This window comes from Mya arenaria, chromosome 1 (assembly GCF_026914265.1).
Source record: "Mya arenaria isolate MELC-2E11 chromosome 1, ASM2691426v1".
NCBI classification, from domain to species: domain Eukaryota; kingdom Metazoa; phylum Mollusca; class Bivalvia; order Myida; family Myidae; genus Mya; species Mya arenaria.
This window is the reverse complement of record NC_069122.1, coordinates 37,601,331-37,610,678: the sequence shown is the minus strand read 5'-3', so window position 1 is coordinate 37,610,678 and position 9,348 is coordinate 37,601,331. Positions and strand designations below refer to the sequence as shown.

Below are 9,348 nucleotides of genomic sequence, written 5' to 3'. Positions count from 1 at the left end.
TTAGTTTTGAATGGGCACTGTTTTAATCATTGTACAAGTCTTGATTTATTAATCCAAAGGAATTTAGTCTTCAGTCATGACCCTATTAAGATCAATGATATCAATCATTTCTTTAAAAGAAACACAGATTGAAACAGAACCCGTATCTAAAACGATATGCGAACGGTGTGAAACGTTCAGAATATAAAACAGGGGTGCGTTTCAGATAGATTTTACGATCTGCCATTATCGTAAATTTACGATCATAATAACGACCAACTTAACGATAATCATAAAGGCGTTTCAGAAACGTCTCGTAAACTCTCTGGTCGTACGTAAAAGATAACGATAAAGCACAGGGTTAAAGCGAGTGACCCAGTCTGAAGTGAAATGACGTTACGTCATATTAATCTGATGAGCGCACCTGTCTTTTTTACTAGTGATAATTATAGTAGTAGTAATTATAATAATAATAATAATAATAATAATAAAATAATAATAATAATAATAATAATAATAATAATAATAATAATAATAATAATAATAATAATAATAATGATAATTTCTTGAAGGGAATCAATTAATGTAACTCTCCTTTTTATAATAATTGACACAAATGATACAAACTCGTGGTCTCTATACTGATCAACCATCTGCTATTTATGTTACAATTGTATCTTAAGTACATCATCATCCGGGATTTTTTGTGATGGAGGCAGTGGCGGGTTCCGACGCTCCCTTTAAAATTTGTGTTATTATAATAAAAATTGGACAACATCAAAATACGTTGTTTTTCAGGCTGGTGATTTTACTTTAAATTCGTCTTTGATAAGTGAAATATTTTAGTATGCGTATTATGAATGTTTTGTAAAGTAAAAGCAAACGTGCAGCGTTGTGCTGATGATGATGGTCACGATGATGCGACGACAACGACAATGATGATTTAATGATAAAAATGCGACAACGAAACTATAATGATGATGCGATGCCGACGATGGTGATAATGCAGCGACGACGAAGACGAATATTATGATTATTATAATGATAATGCGACGACGACGACTAAGAAGATAATACTAATTATGATGTGACGATGACGAGATAATGATGCGTAGATGTTGCTGATGATTGATGATGTGGATGATGATGAAGGTGGTGAAGTTGGTGGTGGTGGTGGGTGTGGTGGATGATGATGATGATGATGAGAGTGATGATGATGACTGATTCCATCATCAACAACCGGCCTTAGTTCAGATAACAAGTAAAGTTCATACGTTTATGTACCAAAACTGTGACTGAGAGTTATTGTATTGGAACACAGTTCGAAAATACAATTTTGACTGGTTGGATTTTTTGTATGAAGACAATTCATAAATCCATATTTATTGTGTCAATCGTTGTAATAACAGTTAAATAAACAGTATTTCAGATCCATTCAAAATGCATACTAAAATCTACATTTGCAGACATGCTTCAAATACACAAAATGACTAAAAGAAATACAGCTATTTTACAAGCTCGTCTCATCAAAACACATTATTCAACAAAAAGTATCTTAACTGGTGCAGATTGCTATAGTGGTTAAGTGTTCAGAGTTTCATGCAAATATTATCTATTATCTATTTCAATCATGTTACGGTATACACTGGAGTATACACTTTATGTAGCATTCTGTGTTTAAACATGAGCCAGTCAAATTAGAAATAAATGTATTCAGAAATATCAAAAGATTCACTTAATTTCTATAAAAAGATAGTATGATGGTTTACATGATCAACCATGGTAGTGTGTGTTTTTTATATTATCATAAGATTGAATAAATGTATCATTTAAATTTTTCTATATAATTCAAAAGTGTTTTAATCTTTTCGAGGAAACATGAACAACTGGATATACATCTTAGTTGAAACTGTATAAAACTATATATATATTTAGAAAATCTAATGCTAATGCTTTTAAATGCAAAGTCAAATTTAAATAAATATAAGAAATTTCATTTCAAATAATGAAGATTACACACAAATGCCTCACTGCCTATTTAACAGTTTAAAGTCTTATGTTTTTTTATGTCACTGTGTTTGGATATGCAATGAATTTCATGTTCTGTGTCAATATATATGTAGTTATCTGCTAGGTCTTGGTATCTCCAGTGTATGTAGGTATAAAGTACTGTTCTGACAAAGTCTCCTAAAACACACTGGAACCATTAAGGTGAGTATCTTGAAGACTGACTGTGAGCATATTCTAGATGTTTGAAACCTTGTGATTTCTCAGTGTCCTGAAAAGACAAAAAGTTATAAAATATTATTTAATACAGCACAATATAATACATTTATGAAAACGCCTTTTAATGGTTAAACTACAACTAACACATAATTTACATTCCCATTTTTCAACTGAAATAGTTTGCATATTTTATGAAAATTATTGATGTTTTAAAAAAGGGTATTAAAGAAAACATGAAAAACACCATTCTGGTCACATTTTGTTCTTGTTTAATGTTCATATAATGTAAATAACAATTATGTTATACAAGTTAACTGCTCAAAGTAAGATGCCCAACATTGTATCAATATAAACATTTATCTTATTGTATTATTCATAAAATTGGTTTATATCCTATTGCATTTTATCATTTCCTACCTACTTTTACATTTCCCTCCATTGCCAGCTTGAAGCATTCCTGATAGTTTTCTATCACCAGCCTGAAATAATTAACTAAAACAAATATTTAACAAGCAAAACAACTAAAAAAATGAAAACATAGAATAGCAATAAGCATCTGTACATAGCCTGTGCATTAACTGCAGGTACATAATATGGTTTTGCAGTTTAGTTTCTACATTAGTCCTTATGACAATGTGTTCATATGTTGAATATGCCTCCATAATTATTCATAAAACCAACATTAGAATTTAATTCCGTTTTCCATACTATTATTAAACCAGAGGTCAACGAAGAACACAGCATTTTCCACCAAGACCATGACACTTCTGATGTCAATTGTCATTTCAGTTTTTATTGTACACTTGGCATCAAATGGTATGACTGAAAAGGACAAGATTTAACCTTTATCAGTTGAAAACTCACATATGTGATGTACATATACTACAAAGTTCTACATAAACCATATGATACCTTACTAAAACAAGTTTCAATTACAAGTAAAGGTGAAACAAAATGATTACATTGTCACCTGATAGTGTCCATGGTATTAAAGTGCCAATAATCAACTTATTTGTTGCGACAGTGTTGTTTACATTACTGTACAGTATATTTACATATTTAGCATAAGTTTGAGATGTGTAAAAATAAGAAAAATAATTATGTTATATTGTGACATGATAAAATGGTAACACGGTTTAATAATTCACTGACTACATGCCACAAAGACCGGTAATATTACAACAAAATATGTACAGGCATTTATTTATCCGAATTAAAAACCATCCGAAATAAAAGAATTTCAAGAAAATGTTTTACATGACATATTAAACAGCAATGAAACCAAATTAAATTCTACATCATATTCCATGTTTTAAATGTACACAATATCAGCACATTAACTAAATATAACAAAAAGCTTACATCCTCTACAGTTAAAATCCTTTTTTGACAGAACGGCAGAAATAGAACATTTTCGTACTGTTTTCAGCTATTTATAGACATAGTTGGAAAATTCCACACCAGCGAACATGCTACACGCATCATAAAACTCTCAAATGTTGATAAAAAGTAAAAATATACTTTGATATGGAGAAAATCTTCATCCGCCATCTTGATCGTTAAGTTAACGAGTACCTCTTACCGGTCGTAGGTTTACGAGCAAAATTTACGATAAAGCAGGTGCACGTTGCGTCTCTGAAACGGTGCCGATCGGTAATTTTGGTCGTACTTCCAAAATCAGCTAACGATCGCCTTAACGATCGTCTCTGAAACGCACCCCTGATGCCCAAGTGGACTAGAATTCAGCGGCGCCAAAAAATCACTGAAAAGCTCGAGCGGTGTATACGGTTTATAATCTTTGTTTGCCATGATTGTTTCCTGCTACAAAACGGCCAAAGAGCGCATTTCACATTATTTTGCATGTTGGAGAATTTGGCTGACGTGTGGCGTTTCCTAGTTATAAGATCATTCATTACGTTTGATCTGTACGCATCAACATTAACAAAAAGAAATTAAACTATATTTAGTATCCAATAAAATGAGAAACGAAATAACAAGATTTGACTTATTTAAAGAAACTATTCATTAACCGTTCATTCTTAAATATCATGTTTTATATCTGAAAGTCATAATTCAGACAATTAACGAAATTACCTATTACCATCAGTTCGTTTTAGCATCGACCACTGCTTGCTTATTTGAGTAAACGCATTTCTGTGGTACAAGCATGAACATAATAATATACCTACATAGTTATTATATTGATGAGTCTGATCCGGGTCCTGCTGGACTTGACGACTAACTTCTGAATTCATTATGGATGCAAACATGATACATTTATTCTAAAATCGAAGTTATTGGGACAAACTCAGACGGACTAATTTAACCATGTTCTTATTAAAAGACCAAGGCTAAATATACATAAAAGAGAGAAATTCCCCATAACAACACAAATGCACCAAGGCAAACATAAAACTTGGGTATGTGTTGTAGTATGAAGTGTTCTGCATTGGTCACTGGATGGATTTAACGTGTACCTTAAGCCACACGTAATGATACCAAAATCGGTTATACATAGACTCGTTTTGAAAATTCTGAATTTCAATTATATTCCTTAAAACAATTACAATCGCGATGCTGTGTCTCTGTTGTTGTGCAGCTGAACTATTTTCTTCTTCAAAGGGCTTTTATGTTTGGTTATATGTCTTTTGTAGTGACGTGATTCTCTTTGGTAGATTTTTGAATGCGATCCAAAATAGAAAAATGACACTATTGCATGCCAATTCTGGAAATGACAAAAATGTCTTTAAACTTATTTGCTCAAGTAATTGTCCAGAAAGGTAGGAGAGTCTTTGCACTTTTTTAAATAAATCTGATCATCAAATGCAAACGAGAAACAATTTATTAATACTTCAAGGATATTCTGATTGCGTTTTCATTTGCTAATTGTCATTAGTAAATAAGAAAACTTCTTTCAACTTTGATGTTTTATTCCTGTCCACGCAGTTACTCGTGTATTATTTTGTCAATTCTAGATATAAAAAAAAACGTTTTATGCTTCAAGAGTATATATATATAGAAATGTATATATATATATATATACATATATATATATATATAACGATGCTTAATATCTGGCGGCCATTCAATAGCTACAATTCAACATATCACCTGTTTTCATTCTTTGAATATCAGCTTTATCTTAAATGGTACTCTTCTTTCAAGAAATAATATTCAATTATTGCCGTGGATCTAGGTCGATGTAATTGATATTGTGTAAGAAAATTTACCAACTTGAAAAAAAAAATTGTTTAATGTCACGACTTATATGATTGGAAATGAAACCAGTTAGACTATATTTGAACGAATAAAAGATTTAAAAATAGCATTTATTTCACACCACAGTGTGTTCTACAATATACGATGTACACCAAATGAGAGCCACATCAAATAAAAAATAACTTAATTATTAACGTCAAATGACGCCGTGTCGGAAAAGCAGATTGTTCATAAGCTTAATATTTATGAAATGTTGGAAGATGCTCATGGCTTTCATCCCAAATGTTTTAGCTCATTTTTAGTTTATTATGCAAAGTATTATATATCATCATTTTAGATACATGCAAAGCGGAAATTAAAGCAGTATTAATACATTCCTTTAAGCGAGACCATAAAAGTTAAACATAAAACATTTGAAACCCATTTTGGAATTCACATTACTTATGTTTCATGATTGTTTCGCCTACATGGACAACATGCACACAATTATTTAACGAAATTGCGTTTTTCAATTGATTAAAATATTATCATAAAATATTGTAGGATGTTGACTTGTTGAGGAACGAATTGCCGGATTGATGTAATTATCGGGTTATGAACGCAATTGGGCTGATCAAAGTGTGAGGAGGCCGAAGTTGCATTGTAATGGGTTTTTCGCTTATATAGACAATGTTGAAATATAAGTTGCATTATAGTGATATTGGTCTTGCACTGTATACAACATGTAAATACAATATTAACTTTACAGTTGCCTTCCAATGATTTTGCTAGGTGTACAGAAAATGTCGACATAGCAGTCGCATTATAAAAGTATTGCAAGACAAATCTCGAAGCATGGACTTAACTCGTTTGGACATGTAATGATTTTCTTAACATCACTTGTTGTATGCAAAAACAACATATTAAGAACCCGTAGACAGACTAAATAAACTGTCTGTCACAAACAATTTATAAAAATATCTGAATAGATTAATCATTTCTGGTTGCAAAGTAATGTTTGATCGACGTATACAAATTGCAGGGTTTGCAGAATGTAAATGTTTCTTGAACAAACCATAACTAAAGTGTCAATAATGAAACGAAGCGAATAACTGGAATTCAATATTGTAACGGTGAAATAAACAGCTTCGGAATAGCCTATATTTATGTTATCAATGACAGGTCATTACAACGATACAATACCAGAAATATGGATTGCATAAACAGAGCCATAACATTATATCGCACTGTTACACTGCATATACTTCAATGTATTTGATTTATTCATAACAGTAACAAGTTGGCAATGCTTACGTTCCAGGCCAAATGCACAAAAATTAAAACGTACCGGGATGCATTTTCATGAATAGATATATGTTTCAACGTTACTGAATGTTTTAAAACGAGTACAATTATTGACTTTCTCGTTAAACGGTTTTCATACTGAATGTCTTTGTTGGACGCACTTGCAATATAAATATTGCGTGTTCAAACATGCATGGAATCATTGAAATCCCATGAAGCGAAATCGCATTGTGAATACAAAATAAAGCAACACATACAACCCGCTGAAACTTTCAATTCCAGAACGATAGTTTAGTCATCACAGTGTGATATTTCCTTTGATTTAATAAAACAGATGCATTATCTCAATATGAACTGCATTGAAATTGCAAGATTGATTTCAGTGTATCGTTTAAAGTTCTACAATATCCTTTAAGAATCTAGGGTTATGACATTGGCTGATTCGATAGTTTCTTAAATTATACTTATACTGTACAATTCAAACATGTTTAGCCACTTTGATTGAAGGGGACACACGAATAGGAATCGGGAAAACCAGGTCCAGATGTTGAAGTTACATCAATTGCATTCATTAAAAGCAGAAACTACAGAGTCAAGCTCAGCAGTCTAAAATACGAACTATCCCGTTTATTCGCACTAATCAATTACACACACCGAACAATACACACAATTCTACAAGACAACACATATTGAACAACAATATCGACATTTGTAAATGTAATGGTTACGGTCCTGGCATTGTCAGCGACTTTAATTGAAGTCAGCTATCATTTGTTTTATTCTAATTAAACATTAAAGCACAGATCCAGCCAAGTTTTCAACATCTTTAACAGTTTTTATAATTCATCCTGTAATAAATTTAATTTTGTATTTTTGTTCAGTCGGGCAGAAAAGGTCTTATAAAATATAAATCGTAACATTTACATTATTTGGACAATTTCCCGTACTTTTGAAAGATCATTGTAAAATCATCATTAAATGTATCTTCATACTATCATAATACTGATAAAAAGAAATATACATTTGAGAACGATGTATTGCAGATTTGGACAGAACTTTAAGTTCGGTTTGTCTGTACTGGCTCAGGCATGTGCTTTATGGTAATTTCCATTGTATTAAAATACATGTGTACTTTTTTTCGCTCATATCTCACAATTTGAAAAACCGAAAATTTGAAATTTTATGATGAAGTTTTCCAGGAGAACGCGGAGGATTGACCATTACACTTTGTAAACCATCCGCCTGGCTTTTGCTTTATTTCTGCGTGTATTGAAAAATGTTTTTTTTCCGCATTTTTGCCAAATGTTTTGTAATTTATTGGCAAAAACTATCCGCTCTTCGATAATTATTCCTCTGACGATCATTGCTGATTCATTTTCTAATGAAGTAACTAGATTTGAAAAAAAGGTAAAATTGAGGTCGTTGTCTGTTGCACTTCCGCGTCTTTACGCATCATTTATTTGAAACATACTATGTTTTGTAAATTTAGATTGAATTTTGAAACGGAAACAAACATGAACACATGTGCTTAAACGTTTGGAAAAAAATCTGAATCGTCCATTAACACGTGTGTCAACATGATTAAAATGGTTTACAGGTTAACAGTTTGCGTTATGATGCCTTTTTGAAACTCTTATTTACTCTAACGTTAACTCGTACTGTATTTTCTTTTATTGATGTTTGAACAAGTGTGAGATGGCTGCGATATCAACTAGTTCCAGTCCCTAGTAGGCCCATGAATCAGTAAACACGCGTTACACTGACCGTTCCAGGTGATAATGGAATATAGAAATCATGCACATTACATAAATATGTGACAATGAGATAACGTGAATACGGTCTTACTGATTACTTATTATGGATTGCAATGTAATTTATGAGTATTTGTTTTAGTTTGAACTTGAATGAAAAATATTTAAGCTCACGGGGAATTTTGATTCAGCAATTAATTTAATGTAAAGAACTTATATCACGAGCATGATTTCCATGTTGTTCGTGGGTGATTTCATTATACAGAAACTTTTTGTCGAATGCCAGACCTTATGCAGTGCACGTGTGATAAATCTCTATTGTAACACAATAAACAGAGAAAGGTCCAATGATCTGCTGTTTAGATCATTTGTGAAGACAGAATAAACTAAAAAATAAATAAAAAAAAAATAAAGAAATTCTTCACAACGCACTAGTTAAGCGTATTCTATACATCTCATTTTTAAGGAATGTCGATTGTCGTCATGTTCTTTCTCGTCTCCGTCTTCTTCATTTCGTTTACAAAAGTATGAGTTAAAACTATTTTTCAACAAATGTTTTACAACTTTATATAAATCACTCTCGTTGGCACGATGTAAATCGAGAGTGTGGTCTTGTGTTTTTTGGGAAACCGGAGTACTTGGAGGAAAGCCACTCGTACGACCTTAAGACCACAAAACAAACTCACATGCGCCCATACCAGGAATCGAGCTCGGGTTACTTAGGTGAGATAAGTTTGCGTTGACCACTAAGCTAACCGGACAAAAGACAAATGTATTACCAGGGGAGATATACGTGAATCAACCAAGAATTGAATAAATGAAATTCATTTTACAGAGAAACAAAAATAAGGCAATACATTTTTGGCGGGTTGGGTTGTAAGATTTGATC

At 32.0% G+C, this 9,348-nt stretch overlaps 1 long non-coding RNA gene across 1 annotated transcript; it reads right to left on the bottom strand.

Annotated features, from left to right (window-relative positions):
- Window positions 1-2,061: 2,061 nt before the first annotated feature.
- LOC128228662 (uncharacterized) lies at window positions 2,062-3,025 on the bottom strand. Its single transcript, XR_008259962.1, has 3 exons — window positions 2,914-3,025; window positions 2,627-2,684; window positions 2,062-2,257 (listed from the first exon to the last, which is right to left on the bottom strand). It is a non-coding gene; the product is annotated as an uncharacterized LOC128228662 (long non-coding RNA).
- Between the last annotated feature and the right edge of the window lie 6,323 nt (window positions 3,026-9,348).